Here is a 23739-nt window from a genome sequence, read left to right as displayed (position 1 = left end):
ACAAACTCTGCTGAGGTTTTTGAGCATGTAGGTCACACTGGAGAAGTATCAAGATAAAGTATCCTTAAAATAGAATTGTCACCATTCGTTCCAGTCAAGCTGCAGTTTACATCTATGTTTCTACAGACTTGTGTAGAGAGGACCGTCAAAGGCTTTAGGGTCTAATTAGGTGGGAAACTTGAACATCATCTCCCTTTCTGTTCCTAAGTTATGATGCTGAAAATTATGTTTTATCGACAACGTTAAAATGTCTAATTAGCTCATCCATGAGTCCAGTTGAATGTTTATGCCAGAAAAAACAAGCTATACATGTTCATATGGAAGCATGAATGTCAGGCTACTACTCTCCCACGTACAAAAGAAAGGGAGAATGCACAGAAATGTGATGATCCAGCTTCATTGGAAAAAGAAAAAAAAAAACAACCAAAAAAAGACTAAATTTAAAAACCTCGTCGTCAAATTGCAGTTAGGTTATCTTGCAATATTTTCAAATCATATCATATACTTTGACATTAGCGAGCCACTACAGTTTTAAGAAGAAAAACATAATGTACAGTCACTGTACTTCAGCCAGGTACACACTGAGACACTGCCTGTTTAACTGAGTGTTTGCACTTGAAGAATTACCTCTACCCTCTTTATAGTCAGTTGTAATTACAAGCTGGTGTGAAGATAGTCCCTAAAGTGATACCAAAGATTTATACTTTAACACTCCAAAAGGGGACCAGTACTCATTAGAAATCTTACAAAATATTGCTTAAGCACATCAGCTTCTCTGAGGATCTGAATTCTTCCCCTTGCAACCAATATCTGTAATCTGGGCTTCCCTACCTTTTGAATGATTCCATCTGCCAGCCTTGTTTCTCCCCTGTGAAGACCTCTGTCATGCAGAGCTTCTTCTCTTTAACAAGTGTGCCTATAAAAAGAATAACAGTATAATTCAGAGCTTTTTGAAGGACCTTACTGTGACAGCTGCACTGAGACATGGATGTCCCAGATACCCCAAACAACTGTCCGAGCCATATCGCTGACCTGAGTCTGGGTTCTGTGTGAAAGGGAGGGACAGATGGAGAAAGGCTGGGAGAAACAGTGGGAGTATTTGACAGACACCAGCCTGTCTCTTAACATGCTAGATGTCTTGCAGCAATATAGAGGGAGGCTGAAACAGTTCTCGGGGTCTCTAATGTTTTGTTCAGAGATTAGAGTTGGCTAATATTTTCCGGGACACATCATTTATAATTCATTCAGTTTATTGAATCTCTCAAACATCACTCGCAGTCTATTAATATCACATTCACAGCTTGATGAAAGTGTTCTCCTGCATGACATAACTGCAAACACAAGCGGTTTGCGTTCATTGTTTGTTAGTCTGACAAAGATAAGATTTATAGACCAGCAGCAGGCAAACACTGGCTCCAAGGGCAAGTACGGCCATCGAATAAAAGCTGATGATCTCGCTGTTGTGCATCGTGACTGTGTATATGACTTGCATTAAACCCAAAACAGGTTGCTGTTTTGGGTTTAATGTTTTCCTCCTTGGTGGAGGAATAACAGCATCTTATTTTAATTAATGCATAAATGAAACAGTTCACTGACTGCTGAGTCTGGTAACCTATTAACTGCTTTTTAAGTCTCCTAGTGCAACACAAAGTGCGTCTATGAGTTGTTTTACTAAATAAACACAAAATTGGTGACTCATGCAGCTGAAAAAAGGAAAAAAAAACCTTCCCTCAGATACAAGCCTAAAAGATCACTTTCATGTGATTTATTCCTAAAACAAAGCAAAACAAAACAAGCTAAAGCACTCATTGCTGAGAAAGCACGACCACTTCTTTAGGCATACATGCAGCTGGGATGAAGCATAATCTAAATATGAATTTAGCTTTAAAAACATGAGCAGTTTATTAGGGAGACAACGGGGATTCATGATATGGTTATGGCAAAAAAAAAAATCTAAATCAAAATCAAAAACGAAAGCATACTTTTCGTTGGCTTCTTATATATTTAGTATATTTATTTTCTCCTACAAATACACTACATTGACATACCTAACGGTCACATCCTCACTGCCCGGTGTTGTCGACCTGACGTGGGCTAGCATTATCTTGCAGCGACCTCTACCGACTATTCGTATTAAAGCGTCGCCGTCGAGTAAAGTGTGGACTAGCTAAGTGTTGAGCGCGGTTATGAGTGGATAACTGTTCAACACACTGCACACTGAGCAGTTCGCTGCATGTTTGCTGTCAGGATCTCTTGACACGTCGTGTTTAGATACCCACCTGACACACAAGATGGCGCCACCAGCTTTAGTGTGCTACTTTCACAACAGGCAGGCAGGCAGGAGTCGCTGTGGTGTACTTTCACCTGGCAGGACTGACTGAAAGGCATCAAATTATCTGCGTATTTCTTAAAAAATAAAATAAAATAATCAAAACTGTAGCTGGCTGCGGGGGTGAACTCCAGATTTGAGGTGTGTGGGATAATCTAGCATACTAACTTAATCCCTTCACATCACCCTTTTCCAAATGCATCCTCCATCCTCCTCCGTCTACATGAACCCCAGCACAGTTTCCTTATCCTTTAAATGTTTTCAATTAAATGCTTCAAATGCCATTTTCTGTGCATTAAGATAACAAAATGTCACAGAACAAAACAACACACACGCTCTTAATGTTTAACATTAGGAGCGTGTGGCACATGAAGCATATTGATGACAGGGGAGGAGGGGGGGCAAGGAGCCTTTAGCATTTCAGGCAAGTCAGGGAAATCCTTCAGCTGTTTTCCTGATCAGCAGTGCTGAGCTGGATCGCTATAGAGACCTAAGCAGCTCATCTGTTACCTCATAGTTGTGCTGTCACTGGAGAATAATCTCCTACCTCTTTTCATGATTTATAAAAACTGGAATAAGTCACACAAAATATGAGTGAACTCAGCTAAAAAGGCTGAAACATGACATCAACATCTGACATCTATTGCCCTGGAGGCCTGAGTGTGTGTGTGTGTGTGTGTGTGTGTGTGTGTGTGTGTGTGTGTGTGGAGGGTACGGGGACAATATGCTTGGATTACACAAACTCATCCAAGAGCCATGGGAGAGAAGGAGAGAGAGGGGTGCAGCAATAACCTGTGGATCACTTCTCCCTGAGTCAACATCAAGACTCTCTGTTTATTTTTCATTATTTCCCAGAGGCACTGAGCTCCTGGAAGAGAGGCCTCATACGCACTAACAACATCTCATCCGAACTGGAGCCTCTATCTTAACGGCCCTATTTTTAGCGTTGAAAACTGCTGCAACTCTGAGGAGAAAATGACAGCTTTTCTCTTTGTGTTAGCTGCCGTTTTTCTCACAGATATAACAAAGGTTTTGCAGATATAACAACAGGCTGCACCCCGGGAGACGAGCCTATCATCTGTTTAAGTATCGCTCTGAGAATTGTTTTTGTTTTTAGCAATAGAGCTGTTATTACAGTGAGTGTGACACAGGTGAAATTACCACGAGTGAAGAGAGAGACGCGGTTACTGCAGAGAGCAGATCATTCAGGACGCCATAACACAGCCGTAAAATAGCCCTGTTAAAGCAGTGTGTTACAAACCGAGTTAACACAACCACCGCAGCACCTTTAGTAGTCACTGTGGCTGACTGGTTTGGCAAATGGTGCCACACATGCGCAAAAAAAGATCAGTCAGATTTTCTACAATAACCTGTTCTGACATGAACACTATGGAGTTTTACAGTAACAAGTCACTTATCACTGAGAGTGTTCTGGTCCGCTTCTAACCTGACAGGGCATGAATGCTAACATTTTCGTTTTGAGCTAATTCCCACAGTCAGTTCCAGGAGGACCTTTGGTCACGTGTGTCAAGTGAATTTATTTTTTACAAGACTGTATTCAGGAACCAGGTCTGTAGAAGGTCGGTATTTACATAAAAAAATGTAATTTAATTTTTTAAATGTCATTTTAGTCATCACAAAAAAGCAGTCAGACAACAGAAGCACTTTCACTTTGAAGTATTGTCTTGTTGTTGTTTGCTTTGACGAAATTTCATGTCATTTGAGGACTAGCGAACCTGAAATGATACGCTTGGTTATTGCATTAGCATTAAAGGCTAAAAGATGACGATGCTACAGTATCCAGACAAATCAGTGGCAGTGCACGTTGTACAGAAAGAAACGTACATTTCTTTTCATTTTAAGCCAGTGAAAAGTCAACCTCTGTGATGAGTGTGAGAAATTAGCTCAGTGTTACCCAACAGCATTGAAAAGCATTAGTCAGGCTAGCCGCTAGCTGTTGGGTATGAACAAGCTAGTGTTCATACCCAACAGCAGAAACCAGGAGTGTGATGCAAACAGCAGCTGTGCGTATTGTTCCTTATGATTGTTTGAATTTGATTGTGTGATTTAGCATTTTATGAACTCTTAGTATTAAATATTAATATTCATCTGTTCAATTTGCAGATCAAGGAAGCAGTTCTCACCCATTACTGGTGTATAACTGCTTTTCTTCGCACCTCCATTTCTAAAGATATCACCCCTCGCCACATTATTCATGCAGCACTTTTCACCTTCTGCTTCATTCTGATTGCTTTCCTTATACCTGACTTCGTCACCAGGCAGAATGTTTTCTAAGCCAGAGGATAACAAGCTAAGCCTGTGTTTGCCTCATTGTCAGAGCACAAACACTGCTAATACCAGTCCGGGTGCACTGCCATTGCTGCTGGGCCTCTCCCAGTGGGGCGTTGGGTAGACTTGTGTTGACAGTGGTGTTACTCTGGAAAGCCTGATGATTCACACACAGCGTTGTGCCAATCTGCGGGTCTCAACACACCAGCAGCGCATACGCCTCGCAGGCCAGCCGGTGGCTGATTGCGCAACGACAGGACGCCAAAGACTTTCTTTAGTTGAGCAGGCTCACGACTAGAAAACAAAATCCAGTGGCTCTTTTTCTTGGCCACACACACATGCATTTATTGTGCAATATGCAATTCTCACTAGGACAGTATGAATCAGCACTTACTGGAGGACTAACCAAATAAATTTAGCTGCCTCTCAGCCTGCTCTACAGTAAATCTCTTGGCATTTAAGCCTATTTATGGCTGTCAGTGGGTAAAAGAATGGACGTCAGCAGTGTTTTCACCACTGTGACGGTTTTCGGTTAGGTCAAAAGTCAATAGGGCTTTAGGGCATCAGCGGAGAGCAAATGTTGTTATCGCATCAGCCAGAGTTAGCTTGCCACTTTTTTAAGAGCTGTATTTAGAGCTGTATCTCTCTTTGAGAGCAGCAATTGTGTCTGCTCAGCTTTTTTTTCACGCTTGACACTCAAGCCCCTTGGCCCTCAGCGCAGTTGAGAGCCATGCCGACAGTTAGCACCTGTAATCTGAATAGCTGAGGTCACCTTTAGCACTTGGGACTACTTGTCCTCTTTGTCTTTCACATAAAGTCCCTCCCTCTCTTGTATCTGGTGTCTTTCTTTCTTCTCTCACCCTCTTTATCTGTCTTGTGACAGATAAAAAAAATAAAAAAAACAAGAATAAGAGTGGGAACTGGAGCTGATACAGGTGGTGAGAAGATGTGCGAGGTTCACCCCGAGTGAAACGTGAGAGAAGACCATTCAGATAGACCAGGGAAACTATTTTTCTCTAATGGCTTCCAGAGAAGGCAAACACCAACTAGTGCTGTCCAGATGTAATCTGTAGTCGCCGCTTCTCGGCTTTTTTTGAAAATGAATATATTACCTTGTTTTACCAAAGTAGCTGGATAATTTGTTCCATTTCAGGGGGAGGGAGAGGAAGGCAGGCGACAGTCAGGCGAGCAGCCGCACAGGTTCAGGCCTTGTTGGAGAGTATCACGTAGCTGCCTTTTATGACCTGCTTAACACCAGAGAGTTGAACACAGCCGCGTGTTGTGGAGTATATGACATGGTGTGAATGCAGCAGAGGTGAAACATGTAATAATCATTTTTTGAAAAAAGCTCACGTTCGTGTGTATAAAAGTAACAAGGCTACATGGAAAGAGAGCGAGAGGTTTGTGTTTGTCTGCAGTAAATTACACTGACGCCTGCTTCTCTGGATCCAATGAAAGAAATTGTTTTTGCTACAGCTTTCCACTGTTTAAAAGGGAAACACTATTGTGACTGTGCTCACATGCCAAGGGAAAACCCTGATGCACGCTGTTTACTGGATACACAATTCTAAGATTTCAGACAGACGCTTTTGGGCAGAATAGGTCATTTGCATAACAGCGTGTGTTTGCCTCAACTACCCTCTGTCTCTCAAGACCATCACAAATTGCCAAACAGTATTTATCTTATGTATATAAGAGCTCCCCCCATCATGTAATGTGAGATAACACATATGTCTCTGTTTAAAAGCCAATGAGTGTTCCCTAATGGGATGTGTGAGAACGCTGTAAGAAAAAGAAGCAGAAGCTTTATGTTTTATGTGTGTGAGTCTAAGCCAGGAGAGGATAGGTGGTGAATATAAATGCAGGAGAAGAGGTGTGGGTGTTTATGGTTGAAAGAAAGAGGTTGAGGAAGAAAGGATAAAGGAGAGTCAGCAGAACAAGGAACATTTGTCCTGACAGAAACCAACAGGAGCCACCATTCAAACACGGCCGTCTGTGAGTGTGTGCGTGTCATGTTTTATCACTGCTGTTTATTATGTATGTCGCAGCCAATATGTTTATATGACTCCACTTTGGCTCAGGACACTGATCCTCAATTCCTTGAAAGATCACTGGAAGGTCCCTCTGTGGACACTTGGCTCCAGCTTTTCAGAGGGAGAGGAATAACAATTGCCTCTGTGATATCTTCCACATGCACTCTGTGACGCTTTGCTCTTTTTTTGTCTGGCTATTTTGTGCCTCATCAGGCATGCTGGAGGTTGAGCGGGAGGGAAGAAGAAGAAGAGAGAGAGAAAAGGGTAAAGGAAAGTGAGTGGGAGACCGGAAAAAGTGAGAGCCGATCCTGAGTTTCAGCGGAGAGTCGGCAGCTACGCAAACAGTGGATAAAGTTTGGGTTGGGGAGGGCGAGTGTGAGTTGGGGAGAGCGCCGAGCAGCTGAGGGAGAAAGGATGGATGGATGGATGTGGAGAGAGAAGAAGGGAGAGAGCGAGGCGCTCGGCAGAGCCACTCAGTCTAGACTCCAGATGTGCAGGCAGCAGCAGTGTGGCTGTTTTGGCCCCCACCAGGCTGCTCTGGGAGTATCCCCGGCACATGTCCCCACGCCGCCTGTAAATCACCCCAGCCAGGCCTCAGGCAACACTGCAGCCACAAAACCCCTCCGCCCGGACCCCCAAAACGGGCTGGCCAGCGACAGACAGACGCCGATGAGCCCACTGTGCCGCATTATTCCTGTAATAGTTTCCCTCGCTGCCTATGCGAGATAGAGAGGGCTCCAAGTTTGAAGCGTTACCACCCTTTTCCATGCGCACCTTTTTGCTCTTTCATTTTTATGTGCATGTTTGCATGTGTGTGTAGGTGTTCCCCTAAGCACAGATGATGCCCACCAATACACAGCTGATTATAGATCAGAGAGGAATGCAGCTCTGTGTCATAAATGCTCTCGTCTCCCCTCATTTAGCCCCACCACAACTTGTCTGCTCGCTCTGCTCCCTAGTCTCACTGGCACCAGGGTATTCCTTCAATAGCACATAGCTTCCCATACTTCACATCCACTCCAACATCCACAGAGTGCGTTCACACAATTACAGATTCCTGCTGGATGGAAGTGTGTGTGTAATCCTTTCCCATCAGCGCTCAACACATAATTAGATGTTGGACTGGGAGGCCCAGCCCATATATAGTAAGCAATGCAGACCACAAACATGCAGTTAAATCCAGATTTCTTATTGTACTCTGTCAGGCCAGAATGAGCTATTTTAAAGGAGAAACAAAGTCTTTCAGTGGGTCACCGGGCGGCGTTTATAACATCCAAGTCCAGGCGAGCAGGAACACAGCAGGAGAAGGAGGCCTGTGTGTGTGTGTGTGTGTGTGTGTGTGTGTGTGTGTGTGTGTGTTTCCAAACCAATCCTGAGCTATTGTGCAAAGTGCTGAAGTCAACACTCAGCTGTTCAAACAGGTAGCATGGGAACACTGGAGCAGTGTTTAAGTTGATCAGGATCCTCTGAACAAACAGGTGAGCTAAAGAAAAAAATGTGGAGGATAGTGAATACATCTGTGCGTGTGTGTGTGTGTTTGTTTGTGTACACTCAGCCGTGACTGAGGCCATGTGAAAAGAGACCGTTTCCCCTCCTGTCCACTGTGTGTGTGTATGGGTGTGTGTGAACAGGTGAGCAGCCACTATTTTGTGTCCAACCAGTGGCAAGTGAAACACACAAATACACCTATTTACACACTACTCTCATGCAAACAAATCCCTACTGATCCTCTTCAACATAACACTGCGCACTCATGGTGAGATTCCAGGAGTGGCAGTGCTCACACGCTCTTTTCCTGGGAGAGAGGAAGATACACATCACTCCAGCATGTGTGAGTCTATGCGCTTGCACTTTATGGTTGTTCAAACGTCTTGACTGAGTTGTTCATCGTTACTGGGATACAGAGTTAGGCGTCCCAGCATCGAGGGGCCAGAGTTTGAATAAGAAGCTGCAGGAAACAGCAGCTGACAGCGCGTGGAGTTCTCAAACATCTAAGGTTAACTAGACTTTAACCTCTGCGCCGTTGGATGAGAAAGCTGCTAAAACACAGCAAGGACCTCCGGCTGCACTGTCATCAGAAGCTCAGGCCTCATTAAACTATGAAGTGTGCAAGACTCAAACATATCAAGACGGTGAGAGTGATGGTGCTATGTATGCTGCCCCAAACAGCCACAGAGATCAATTTAGAGTTAATACCAATGCTTAAGTAACTTTCAACACTTCACCTGTTACAGTGTTCACCATTTATATTTGCTGCAAAGTCTTAGTTACCAATAACTAAGGCAAACAATCAAAGACTCAGAGAAATGTTAAGGGCTAAATCAAATGGTAATTAATGGGAATTTATACTGCAAAAGTCTAGTCATATTTACCTCTCCAAGTTTATATTCACACATATGTCGACTTATTCTATGCACACATTGGCTACTGCACACACTGACACATGGATGGATGCATCATGGGCAGTCTGGAGTTCAGTATGTTTTACATTTGACATGCAAACTGAAGGAGCCAACTTTGATTACTGGATGACCAGCTGTACCTCCTGAGCTACAGCCACTCCCAGTGAATTCATGGTTCCAAGCAAGAAGCAATCTCCAAGGCTGAGAAACAAAGATGAACTTGGTTCTGCCAAAGGTTTCTTCCTGTTTAAAGGGAGTTTTCCCTTTCCACTGTTGCCAAGTCCATGTTCAAAGATGGTCGTTCGATTGTTGGGGTTTGTTAGGATCTGTTATTGTAGGGTCTTTACCTTATAATACAAAGCACCTGGTTCTGTGATTTGGCACTATATGAATTGAATTGAATTGTTAGCTGCGTCTGTGTAGGGACACAACTTGTGAACCCAGCTCTCTACTGTTACCATACAACTTACAGAGGCAGAAGGTTGGTCCAAGGTTTATGTAATTACACTTTAGCTAGTAGTAGTTGACTTTCCAGAGGTTATATTTTTAAATAACATCATAGTTTCCATAACACACCAGAATTACCTGTTTCAATGATCAGTTGACTACTCACGACAGTGTGAGTTTAACCAACGACTCGCAATTATTCAGTGACTTTTAAAGCATTTAACTTGTGGTTTTGAGGAAAGTTTCTGAGAATGGCAGACACATTTTGAAAGCCTGCTAACTATTCTCAACAGCCTTCATTTTATACCACAAGAGGGCCACCTACACCATCTCACATCCTCTTGGGGTCCACAACAGATAGGAGTCTGTGTGTCAGTGTGTATTTACATGAGTGTCAGTTAGCATGCATGCATGAGCAGTCCTGAGATGGGGGGATTGCAGGAGACAAGGCAGTCAGTCAGAGGGCTTTGGGCTCACCTAGTTAATTAGTAACAGGGCCTAGGCCACAAACAAGCCAGCAGCAGCCGCCTGGCTAGCAGTCATCATGTGAAACGGCTGGAGGGGTGAACATCTCCCTGACGCAGCAGATAGAGCTGTTCAAAGAGCTTATCTCAGGCAGCCTGGCCTCGACTTATCTGATCTGACCCCAGCTCATGCGCCTCCTGTTGTACTATGTTTCATTTGGTGTACCACGAGAAGGTCACTCCATACATTTAAGGGCGTTGCGTGTGTTGGAATCTGGTTATATAGTTAAATGCTTGGGTTGGATGTCAACCAAGCCGACGTGAGGTCACCAACAGTTGTAACACAGTAAAATGAAAGGGGGCAGGGTAAGGAGCTGCATATCAAATCAGCCAAAGGTAATGTTACTGTTACGACGCAATCTGAAATCGCTTAAGCATACATTCGCACAGTGATTTATGAAGTGATTTATGGGAATGTTACTCAGGCAAGCTCTGTGGCCTGAGTGGGAGTGTGTCGCTGTTTTAAGTGCTCAAAGTTGTACAAGAGAAATCTGGAGTTAACGCAGAGCGGTTTTAACTAAATGTGAGGGAAAAAAGAAATCAACAGCAAGTAATAAAGACAAATAAAGAACTTTCCTCCTGACTAATATAGATAAATAAATATTCTGCATTATTTATCTTTATTAGGCTGCTGGTGTTGCTGAGTCTTTGTTTTTGTTTTCCCCACAAATCTGGAAAGTAATCAGTAATCTGTTCAAAATTACATTCTTCAAACAGCCCCCTGAGCTCAGCGTGAGTGTGTACTCATCCTGCAGGTGATCGTTTATTTTCTATTATATGCTAATAAGCAGTGTTGCATCTTTCAAATGAGCCACTGCACAGTAATTACGTACCCACTCTAAGCTTTTCTCTCTTGGCACCGGCTGGCTGTGGGCAGGGACGAACAATTCAGGCACAATTTAGCTACAATGCTGCAGTAATTGTTGTTGCCCACTGTCTCCCCCAGGGGTGACCCCTCACTTCCCGAAACACAAACACATGGAGATACAGATGCACACACTCACACACATTAGCACACAATGTTGACACAGCTTCAGCAGGGACAACCCCCCCCCCCCCCCCACCACCACCCCACTCTACACCATGACAACCCCCCCCCCCCCCCCCCCCCCAACTCTCCTCTTCCCCCTCTTTTGCCTTCTTGATCCCTCATCCCACCGTCCCTCCCTGCACATGCACTCACACACACACACACACACATCCACACACACACACTGCTGTTTGGTGGAGATCAGAAGCCCAGCTCAGAGGCCCCACACCTGGGCATGTTTGCGGAGGAAGCGGGCCCTGGGCGGGCTGCGCTCCATGCGCCTGTCGACTGGCTCCACCAAGTCTGGCCAGCTGTGCTCCTGGCCTGGCCTCGCGCTGTGGGGGCTGTGCAGCTGGGAAAGGCATGTTTCCCAAAAGAGGAGAAAAAAAGGACAGGGAGGGGAGGAGGGAGAGAGAGGACACAGAGAAGAGAGAAAGAGAGGGAAAAAAGGGGCTTTAGGTTATTTCGAGCTCATTACACATTCATCCCTGAGCTCTTCTAAAGCATCTCCTTTTATATAGAGAAAAAAAATTCAGGGCTAAGCTGGTTAATACCTTGGAAGTGCTGAGTTAATGATTAGATTTTTCTTATGGAATTACCAGCCAAGTTTCTATGATTTGAAGCAATCAATAGAAAACTTACACGCAAAGAATGATCTTGGCTCTCTTTTGTTGCAAAGACTGTAGTATTTGTTGACATATTCTCATGAACAAAGATGACTCATATGAAGGATTCCTTGCCTTTTTCCTCCAGAATATTAGGCCAAGTACTAACACTATATATTTTGAAGAATAACGCCATCATTTTTCTAGACTTAAACATTTTTTTTTGACAAAATGCAACTGTTATCAGTGTTTTATTGCAGTTTAATGAAATAAAGCATTTAATTTAAATGGAATCTGAATCCTAGATTTTGTTATTTGGCAGATATTCCAGCGGGATGTTACGCGTGGTGGATACAGTACACGCACTATAAACTTTCAGCAGTTTAAAGAGCTGACAAACAAGCTGTTGCAGCCTTTGCTGTTTTAGATGTCACTTCTTCCTGTGTGTGTACTTAGCCTGCTGCCATGTGGAGCTCCTCAAGGGCGACCTAGCCCAGCAGTAGCCTCAGGAAGTGAGGGATGTGTGAAGAGTCTGCAGTGTTTTCCTGTCACTCAGCACTCTAGGGAACAGCCGACCAAGCTGGGCCGGGCTAAGCCTGGAGGACCAGGGCCAGCGCACTGCAGAGCTCGGGGTTCCCCTTGGAATATGCCCAGAGCACAGGTCTCGTCTCGGGCAGGAGACACTGCCCTGCCCACCCTCATTCCCATGATCCTTTAGTGCTAGAAACTACATCACATAAATGAGGATTGATTGAGAATAACCACACCTATTGTTGTTTTTGTTGTTTACATAAATTAAAACCAGAAAATACCAGAGTTTTTGTATTAATTGTCCTCTTTTTGCTCTACTGGCATAGTTCAGATTCTGGACTCTCATCTTATCTGTGTAAGATGTTAACCAAGGACTTTTGAACCTTAAGTGGCTGCACTCATCAATAAGTATCCCTTGGGCTTGTTTGACTACGCATTGAGTGTTCAGGTGAAACAACACTTGTTATCCAGTCCAACTATTTATTGCCCCTGCCCAGTCCTTCCCCTCAGCAAACCTCAAACATACAAGAGCCTCTGTGCAAACATAGAGGAGGAATACACTAAATCCCATTTGTCCTTGCTGCAAGACATAGTGTCTGCTGAGACACGGTGGGTCTGCAAGGAGCCACATCAATCCAGTTCAAAGGCGATTCTCACAGTTTGGCCTCTATGCAGAAGGATGACATACTGCTTCTTAGTCCCTACTCCCTGCGGTCCTCTGGCCTGATCCTGGGCCTGCCATCCTGCTGTCACCAAGTGGCCTCGGCGGCCAGATGGACGTACAGAGAGGAAGCAGCATAAGGTGGACATATGCTTGTGAAAAAAGGAAGGTGCTGTGACAGGAAGTTTATTTGTTCCCTTTGCTGGTAACATATGACCTCCAAAGATAAAAATGTTGCATTGCATGTATTGATTAAAAGGTGATGTTTCGCAGGATTGGGATACACCTAGAGCTCAGACAGAAAGGCATGAAACATCAAACTACTGCCTGTTTCTGACTGTAAGCCTGCACTTGCTCACCTACTGAGTCCTCCTTCTTGCGGGCTGCCTGTGCACTGTCCTGTCTGCTCCACGACAGAAGCCTGTTCATAGGTTTGGCATACCGACTAGAGCCAGTCTCTGCTCGCTACCCGGGCCTGCAGACCTACACCCACTACATTCCTCCACTCGCAGCCAGAGGGGAGGGAGAGGTGCTAGATGAGGATAACATCAGTGCTAATGGACGGGACAACCTGGTGTGATATTGTAGGATATTTTCTCCAGATCAGCAGGTATAAACTGTTTCTTGTGCCTGGGTCTGAGATCATATGGCTGCATGATATCTGTTAGGTTAATTTAGCAGTAATGCTGGCCTACCTAGGGTTTCTCTCTTAGAAGAATATCTATCTCTGGGGAATCAAATTCGCTTTGCATTTGAATCAAAATAAACCTGCAGCCTAGCAGAGTAAATGGAAAAACAGTACAGGGGGGAAGCTCTGGAGACACAGAAAGAAAGATAGAAAAAAATCCCTGACAAAGGCAGAAAGAGAGAATTATCTCCCCAGCTGTCTGTGCATCAGGAAGTTTCTCCCAGAGAGTCAGCTCTGGCCGGCCTGATCACAGAGGCAGCACAGGAAGTCCCACAAAAAGCAAAGGAAGTGAGCACCAGCTCCAGGAAGTGATTTTTTTGCAGCTTCGGCTCCACGAAGTCTGGACCCTGAAGGGAGGGAGGAGGGAGGAGGAAGGGAGTCAGCCCAGCTGAACACCACAGTGTGAGAGAGTGGAGGGAAAGAGAGGGAAAGACGCATAGAGGGAGGGAGGGAGAGGCAGATTAAGGCGTAGTGACGGCAGTGACAGCTGTCTCAATGCCGCCAGCTGTGTGTCATTTACTGAGTGCTTATAAAAATGAGCCTGGCACCAGGGAGTGATGTTCCCAATGCAGTGGCGCCAGGCGCTCCGCTTCAAATGACATTGGGTGCCACCACCGACTTCCTCTCAACCTACACATGTATACACGCAGAGAAATGAAAGAGCCCAAAAAGCTCAATTCAGCACAAGTAAATACAGGCTGCAAGAGGCATGCTTTCAGCTGCTGCTTCTTCTGCAATCTACTCCAGTAGACAATAGAAAACTGTTTCCACAAAGCGTCTAATTACACAATGCTGGGATCCAACAGTACCGGAGCAAACACAGAGTACATCAGGACAAACAGATTAGTGGCTCCAGTAACAACATCTCCATCGTACCCCAGTCTCTCTCTCTCTGTCTTTCTGCCTTTCTCACACAAACACACACACACACACACACACACACACACACACACACACACACACACCTGTGTTCACACGTTTTTTGACTAAGCCCAGTGTTTTGCATGTAAATAGAGTGTGTCTCTGTGCTGAGGAGGTGCTAACTTCCTCTGTGTTGCACCTGGACCAACTGCTTATCTGCATAAAGAGAGAGTGAGTAAAGTAGAGCTGTAAGGATGGAGAGAGAGCGATAGGAAAAGAGATGGAAAACACTGTAGGCGTTAAAAGGTTAAAAGCTGGTAACTCTTAAAGCAGCTAACTCTACGCTGTTCCTTTTGAAAAAGGGTGTTTGTTAGGACAGGAGTCTGGCCTATGAAGTAAAGAGGAATGTTTAAATGTAATCAGCTGATAATGCAATGATACTCTTAGACAGCTATTATCACTTTGATACAAATAAAAGCCAATCTGGTTTTCTGAGAAATCGCACGTCACTATGCTGAAGCGTTTAAGGGCTTATCAGTGACAGCATTTCTATCTGGCCGCAAGTGGCAACTTCACTGCAGCTGGAAAATTAAGTCTCTAGACCAGAGAGAGTAAAAATGCTTTTATGCTCTCATTTTTGCTGGTTGTCCACCTATTGATTTTTGGAACCTGCTGCTGCAGCTAGGTTGAAGACAACAATCAAATTCTACCACAGTTTTAATGATCTATCAGCGCAGTAGATCAGAGATTCACATATTATACAGATGGAAATGCTGCAACAGTTTAAAAAAAGATTAGACTTTCTGAGAAAAATTATGCAATTTCTTTGGCTCGGGTTTTGACTTCTCCTACATCAGCACTGATGTGGCTGTATCATTTAAGTATCATTCAGGAAAATACTGTACCTGCTCCTTAATGGCAAGCATAAATATGACCTCACCAGTGGCAAGGCACGACGAACACCTTGTATTAAAGGCCCCAGTATACTATATATATACATATATATATATATATATATATATATATATATATATATATATATATATATATATATATATATATATATATATATGGCAGAAAGAACAATTTGTTATAGTGGACATGATGTTAATCTGATATTAAATTTGTCTGACAGCTGGCTGAAGTAGCTGTAGGTGCTGGCGATCAAAAAGTCTGTGTTTCAGTTTTGGTGAAGTTTGTATGTTAGCAGAGGCAGGGGGTAGTGCAGTACACATGCCAATTTACAGTACTTAAATAGTATTTTCAGGGATCTTTGTTTTGAGTATTTCTTTTTCTGATTTTTTTAAAACCTGTACTCCTTATATTTTGAAAACAGCCTCTTTATTTTAGATTTAAGATATTTGAGGGGAGTTATTATTTCACACCTTGAAACATCACACCGATTTAAACGTAAATGGAAGGAACAGCGTAGACAAAGAGATAAAAGAGCCAAAAATGTGTGCTTGCTAGCTAACAGTAGAGTTGTTATACCTCTGAGGAAAAGTGAGATGTTCCCTCTCACAGATGGAGGAAGATGTAAGAAAGACAAAAGAAGAGAGGAAGAAGATGAGTTATTTTAAAAGGACTGGTCAGTGACATTTGAAAACTAGAAATCTACACTCAACAGATATTCGAGCTACACACGATGTCTTGGTGAAGTTTAGTTTCATTTTAAAAATACACTTACTTACTTGCTTACTTCGAGAGTAGCAGATGTCACATTCAATCTAAGGTGTTGATGCTGATTCGACTGACCCACTGAATTTTCCCTTTGTTCTATCGTTATGCGGAGTGTTGGAACTCAGCCATGATAGCTAGCATCTGCTCATAGAAGCTAGTTTCCCTTGTAACAAGAAGTCGCCACAGCATGTAGCTCTGCAGGTTAGACGTGGCAGATTTTTATGCCAGATTCCCATCCTGATGTAACCCCAAAGGTATTTGTGCTTTCCACTGGAAATGCACCAACAACCTTTCGCTTGTTAAGCAAATGTGTAAACCACTACATATAACACCTGCTTATATCGTGCTGAATAGCTTTGCTAAATCCACAAAGAGCTGTAGCACTGCTCAGCTGATCACAACCTATATACAAAATGTGCTTCTGCTCAAAATTATTGTGACTTATTTATGTGATTGTTTTCCTCACGGTGCCAAATCCCATTTTAACCCTATACTATTTTTCTGCTTAGGTACGGAGGTAATATTAGGTTATAGGTTTTTTAAATGAATATTATGTTATTACTATATTAATATGACATTAGTTTCGGTCTGCTAGTTTGCAGCTGGTAGCAATGTCCTCCAAAGAGCTGTTTTTTACTTTTACACCTTAAGTGCATTTCAGAGCCAGTACTTTTTCAGTTTTACTTAAGTAAAAGTAGACTATTTTTTTAAATACACGTACTGTGTACTTCCATTTAAGTGGTACATTATTTGGGCACCTCCTTATATTACTTAGAACTATTTGCCAGGTACCTGTTTGTGTAGCTAGGTTAGCTTGCTAGCGTTGAAAGCTAATGCTATTGTGCTGCTCATGAAAGGTATCAGCTAATAGGTTAGCTGATAGCTTAGCACTCCAGCTTCATGTATGTCCATATATGGTTATAAGTCTTTAAAATTAGACTTCACAAAACATCACTATGGCCATCTTTTATATAAAGTATATGGCTGCTTTATCTGGACTTATTCTGTATCTGTAAAATGCACTGTTTCCCCTTGTCTTATCCAAACTTTTCTACTTCCATTTGCTGAAAAGTAAATCTTAACTAACTTACATTTAATGACTACTGCAGCATTCATTTCTTTAAATTGCTGACTTCTTCCTTAAAACTTTGAATTCCCTTTGGCTCAACTGTCACCTATTTTGAGCGCAGAATATTTTTTATCTGCTTCTGTGTCATAAACATGCGGTCAGTCTTGAAACCACATCTCAGTGTGTGTCCTCTGAAGTCTTTTCAAATTTCACTAAACCCTTATTCATAAAAAGCCAAAATAATGAAGTGCATATAACAAGAAGGAATAGCCCAACAATTCACAAACTTGGATAATTTGAAGTTGTGATGTTTTGAAGCAACCAGTGCGACCAACAGTATCTTTGTGTCCTCCTGCATGTCCTTTACCTCTGATCTCATTTATTTTTCCCTGATAAATGATAAAGCAGAAAGCCATATGGTCTGGGTTTGTTATCAAGGGCTATCAGGACCTTACAAACAGTATCTAGAGCCTCATCAAGGTCAGACTTCAGTTCATCCAACAACTCTTCAGGCACACAACTGTATTTCAGATGGGACACTGTCATCTTGGAATCAGCATGGACACACAGTCATAACATTTGGGTTGGAGTCTTCCAACAGACATAATTCAGCACAGCTTTAAAAGCAAAAGCTGATAATATCCAAAATGGCTGTTGTCATCATACTTGAGAGAGTGAGTACCCTGGCTTGGGGCCATCCAGCTCACTGCTCTATATTTGGTCATTTCTCCTGAGTTTCAGTGACTTCACCAATGCAGTTTTAGTCCAGGCACATGTGTTGTTTCAGTCTCATTTTCAGTAAACTCTGTGATCACCTTGCCTTTGCGTTCCACAGGCCTTTCACTGGGAGCACAAAGAGAGAAAGGGGCATTAGTCTACGAGAAAAGCCCAGCTTTGGCTTCTTAAAGAAAGCAGAGGTTTAGCTCTTTCACTTCCACTGCATTGTTATGCTAAGGCCCAGCTTGGGAATAGTGGACTATTAGCATCTGAAGAAGAGCCAACATCTGAGGGAAACATGTCTTTAAGGCCCCAAAGAAAAGAATCCATGCTGTCTCTCCTTCTCATTTTCTCATTCTCCATCTCACTCACTTGCTCCTTGACTCAACTCTCTTTCCTCGCCTTTCGGAGGCCCATTCTCTTTTCTTTCACTTTCTCCTGCTGGCACTTTTGGCGCGAAGAGGGATAAAAACATGTGTGTGTGGGTGGGTAGAGAGGGGGATTAAGAAGTAAAAACTTTCATGAAACAATACAAATGGCTTCTTAGAGATACCACATATCAAATGCTACCTGTCAGCGCTCATGTTACAAGCAAACAAGCATTTAATTGATGATAGTCCGGAATCTATTTGCTAGATAAAAATAAGCTATCATCCTCCAAACTGATGTATCAATGACAAGCAGCTTTACGTAGAGATTATACCAGAAACCTTTATTTTCTTAGGTAAATAGAAAGATTAAGTAAAATAGAAATGTTCAAATAAATGGGCAAAGTAAACAATAAAGAGATGACAAATGCTACTCGTCAACACTCGTGTATTAAGCAAACAGATATTTGATACCCAGCGGTCATGCTTTCACAGGTTACTATCTGAGAAGCATTTGATAAATTCTCTGTATTTGTACTTTCCATGATGTCACCTTATATTTCCCCTAAAACTATTACATTACAGCATTTCCAGTAAATCAGGAGTTCAGTGTATGATTGAGGGCTGCACAAAAACAATGTTGTGGCATACTGGAGTTGTGGCGTTTTTTTGTACGTAATTGTTATTTTTGTGCTTTTAATCACTGGTGAGGCAGTATTCTTGACACTAGCTGCGTTTTGGTAATATTAGGTAACGTTAGGAAGGATTAGTCTCCTATGACGACTATTGTTATATAAGTTACAAAGAAATTCACCCTTCTGAACTGCAATGTCACAGTAATTCTGTCTCACACAAAATGCAACACGACAAGTCACCAAGGGCCACCACTGGCCTTAGGCTAATGTTCATGCATACTGGCATGCCACGAATACCTCAACCATGACCTTGGTTCATTTTTACATGACAGATAAAATGCCCCTGAAGTGGCCAGCAAGTTGTGCAATCCCACAATATCTCATAGTGAACAGTCACTGAGGATAGTAAGGTTAACAAGCTATCGTTAACAATAATAGCTCTATCATTAGCATTGTTTGCAATGAGCAAATAGCATTCCTTCTCCATCCCACAGCACCTTTCTTAGCTGTTTTTGTCTTTTCAAATATGAAAATATTCGGTATCTGTAAGCCATTTTGGGGTTTGAGCCCGTCAAGAATTTTAATAGATGATGGTTTGGAGTGGATGTTGTTTGTGTTCCCACATGCACAGCTTATCCACACTTGAGGCAGTTTTCTGTATATCTGTCAGGTAGTTTGGCCAAACAGAGCAGATTCTCTATTAAAGATGCTCATGCTTTTCTGAAACCACATGCGGGAGTGTTCCCTTTGCAAAGCACTCTAAGGGTCACTGTGTTCTTTGATATAATGCTTTTGATTAGGACGATACTGAGAGGAATTTGGAACTTTCCCGTGTTGGCAGGATGCTGATGTTCCTCAGTTATGTGCCTGCTAAAGAACAGCACTGGATGTGCAGTTTGTGACCGGCTGTGGTGAAATAAATGTAACTGAGAGCAAGAACAGGGCTCTATAATGACACTGACAAATGACTTCCATTTAATTTTTACTTATGTAATGCTTGATACCAGATGAGCTTCAGTGTCAGCACCATGGCCAATTTGGTGCACTCAATCACGGCATCCCTGCTGTGTTTGTACTGTGTAAACAAACTTATTAGCCTTTAGCGCTAAATCTGGCTTCTTAAAAGTTTTTTTTCTTTTTATTAATATGCACTCAAATGTAAAGAAACAAGGATTTCATTTTTAAAATAATATAATTTAAAAAGAAAAACTTAATTAATGGCTAACCAGAGGACTGTTCATCAAATATATTTGAGGCCCTGGGCTCAAGCGCATTACCATGCAGTGACATCAAAGTTCTGACAAAATCAAGCCACGCAGAATCCAAGTCTCACGTGAGCGCAGCCTTAATCTGTGCGGAACAATCATGTTACCTGGATAACTGAACATGGTATTATCGCAAATTCCAAGTGTGAAAGCAGCTTTGCTTTTTCCACTGCTATGAACTCGAGTTTGTTGTAAACAGCAGTCTGAACATTGGCTGTTTTGCTCATGCAGAGCTGGAGCAGGTCAGGGGGGCAGCTGTGGGATGAATCACAGCCCCAGCACACACGTCATCCTGGGTGGGAGTCCACAGACGTTTCCCTGGATCGCAACTGGACATGGATCGAATCCTAGTATAAGTGAGAGCACTAGTGCAAAGATAAACATGTAACGCGAACAAAAAGCAGGAAGTGAAACCTAGAAACGCTGAGTAACTCTGGTGTCACAAGGTGAGAAATCGCTGCTAGCACCTGGCTGTTGACACCTCAAGGCAGCAGAGGTAAGCTGAGTGAATAACAGCAACACCATCACACTGTGAAGCTCACTGTAAGATAAACACATGACTCTGAAAGACGTTTTTATGTCGAACCGTTCTAGCTGACTCAAGCCTGAGTGAAATACGGAGCCATTCGGGGAAGAGAAGAGTGACTAAGACATGCACCTGCCTCTGTGTCAGGACAACACCGCCAGCAAACTGACAGGAGAGAAGGGGGCGAGAAGGCTCCGTGGAAAAAAAAAGAAGAAGAAGGAATTTCCAAGGACATGGAAGATGTTGTGAAATCATATTGAACATGTGGCCCGCACAGCTGCAGAGGGAGTGAATCGCTTCATGTGTAACAGCATGAATCACCAATAGAGTTCCTCAGAAGTCAGATCACACTTTCAGCTCTCTCTCTCTCTCCCTCTGTTTTCCATACCTTGCCTTCTTCATCGCAGGTGCAAGGGGTGAAGTAAGCTGCCTAGATTGTCCACATGTGCTATATAAGATCATCTAAGCTCACACATGTGTACAAACACACACACAAAGAGATATATAAATACCCCCCCCACACACACACACACACACATCAGTGATCACAATGAACAATGCCGGAGCCATCCACAGTCTCTTCATCAGCATGAGATCATGTGGCACGTATAACACATTGCTCACACACTTCCTCCTCCCAGCTCTCCTGCCCCCACTACACTATAACACAGGTGGCCATCTGCGGGAGCCGGATCAGCATTCCTGCTCTGTTGTTAAGTGACATCTCCTCTAAAGAAGAGTCCTCATCCTCATCCAGGAAAATCAGATGACTCACGAGGCTATTTAACTCGGATGGATCGCACTGGGGGTTTTCTCGCACTGCTAATTTAAATCGAATTCTTATGGGAGATTGTTTGGGACTCCCACTGCACATTAATGCAGCTCTATCGGTAGTAGTAATGCTCGGATACATGATTAGGAGCATGTTGACCGCTACAGCTCGCTAAAGGCCTGGTTGCGGCAGAGTTTCAGACAAATTATTCATGTAAATGAACTTATCGGGCCATCTTGCCGTTGGAGAGCTGCGCCCGGCTTGCTCCATAAACCTCTCATTTTAATCCACTGTTCAACAGAAATCATAGCTATGAGACAAAAGAAATAATATGAATATATATTTTTGGAAAAAATCTGTTTAAAATAACCCACCAGCCTTAAAGGGGATTTTATGATTTTTATAAAACGTCAAATCTTTTGCCAATCATCAAATAATGAAACTTTATGAAATGTTTTGTGTGTGAGAAGAAAATGAGAAGAAAAGAGGGAAAAATTGTCAACCCAGATTGGCACGTTGTAGATGACAAACAGCCTTAATAGTGATCGCTCAGAGGCAAACTCCCCTGTAAGCTTGAATGATAAGCGGTGGGTGTCTGATTAGGAGCCCCCTCCAAAAAGTGAAGAGGCTGCCGACATCTCTATCAGTCAAAGCGCTGGCTTCTGATGCTAAATTGACAGCTTTAGAATGTGTCTTTAATGCTAATTCAGTGGCTAAATACACCCAGATCTGGGCTAGCTGTAATGCTCCGTGGGGCAGTAGTGTCATCCAGGGTCCCGGAGGACTGCCCAGTGCTGCTCTGTGTGGTCCTGCCCCCCCTCCCCAGAAGAAAGTAGAGGCTGAGGCCTCTGGGCCTCTCTCTTCTCCTTGTCCTCCCTTGATATCAGAAGTGCTGGAATGGAGGAGTAGTTTTGGGAGTGGAGGGATGTGTGTGTGTATGTGTGTGGGGGACTGGGTCTCCCTAGTTGCCAAGCGAACACCATATGGGCAGCTCACTGGTGTTACTGGGGGCCCGGGGCAGTTCCCAGAATTCACATGATAATGAAGCCCAGGGCCATTCAGAGTGCTGGCCTAAAGCTGGGGCTAAGAGCTTTTGATAGCCCCCAGCAGCCTGCAGGCCTGCCCACCCCAGGCCCAGCCAGCTTTCCTGCCAGGCACAAACCACCTGTTTGATTTTCCCAGGGCCCTGCCACAGCGGATGGAGAGAAGAGAAAGAGGGAGAGCAGGGAAGAGGAGGGGAGGGGCAGCAAAGGAATGTCTCCCTCTTATTTTGCCACTGAGTGTGTACTTCCCATTCACTTCCTCTTTATAATCCTCCGGCCCTCCCCTCTCACGTGCACACGCACACATACATACACGCCGCTGCATAAACACAGGCGTGCACGCGACTATAACCTAGATGCACATATGCACACACCCCTGCTGACCCCCGCACACAGACTCTTTCCTCTTTTGTTAAACTCTCTGAAACAATCCCAGGGAGAAGAATGAGGTTTAAAAGTAGGGCACCTTCTGCTGCATCAAAGATTCTCACAAGCAAATTCCTGGACCAGGGCCCCGGGTGAAAAGCAGGGCGCTTGTCTTAGCTGCGTGGTTTTCAGCGCTACGTGGGAACCAGAGGAGGATCTTCACCGGGCAGCCGGTGGGGACGGGATGACTGGCAGTGGAAGCACCCAACAGAGCCAGGGGTGGATGAGGGGGGGATAAGTGGGTGATGCACACACGGGTACATGAGGGGACACTCGATGAGAGGATGGGAACTGGGAAAGAGGAATGACACTTATGTCACTTGGGGGTGGGGGTTCGATGTATGTTTAAAGATGGCTGCATTCCTTTATCATGAGAATTGCTGGCCAGTGCGTGGCAATAACACCAGGACAGACATGGCAGATGGCGTTGGCCTCTGTTGCTGAAGCTACAGCACATGCAAAGAGTGACTCTAGCCTTATCAGCCTCAGTCAAAGAGGCTGATTTTTAGGTCAGTTTAATTTGGCTATGGGGCTAACAAATGACATTTGCATATAACATGCTGAATGCATGCTTTCTTCTCTGGCCAACTCCAAAGTCGGAACACTTCCTGTTGAGAAATCATGTGATGCAATCGCAGTAGCAAAACACAGGCATGTACTAGGAGCACAGGTGTGCAGGTGTGACGCTGTGTACTCTGCGGCCACTTCTTGTTCACGGTGTGAAGGCGGGGCAGCGTTCCTACAGTTTAACCTGAAATGCTGGCTTGCTGGGGGCTAAACACCTGCGTTCACAGGGTGCCAGAGAAGGTGGGGGGTAGAGGAGGAGGAGGTGGAGGAG

The 23739-nt window shown here is 43.7% G+C and overlaps 1 protein-coding gene across 9 annotated transcripts in view; it reads right to left on the bottom strand.

The window, feature by feature from the left end:
• sulf2a (sulfatase 2a) overlaps window positions 1-16428 on the bottom strand; it is a 61662-nt gene extending 45234 nt beyond the window's left edge. For 6 of the 9 annotated variants that reach the window (XM_082532756.1, XM_082532755.1, XM_082532752.1 and 3 more), the window contains exons 1-2: window positions 2049-2266; window positions 832-916 (exon numbers count right to left, since the gene is read on the bottom strand). The gene's annotated coding sequence lies outside the window, so the exon portion shown is untranslated. The other 3 variants (XM_082532753.1, XM_082532758.1, XM_082532754.1) reach the window with 3 other exon arrangements.
• Window positions 16429-23739: the final 7311 nt, after the last annotated feature.

The sequence above is a fragment of the Aulonocara stuartgranti genome, assembly GCF_965226115.1.
Source record: "Aulonocara stuartgranti genome assembly, chromosome: 5".
Classification (NCBI taxonomy): domain Eukaryota; kingdom Metazoa; phylum Chordata; class Actinopteri; order Cichliformes; family Cichlidae; genus Aulonocara; species Aulonocara stuartgranti.
Note: the sequence above shows the minus strand (reverse complement) of the source record. Positions and strands in the feature narration are given on the sequence as shown.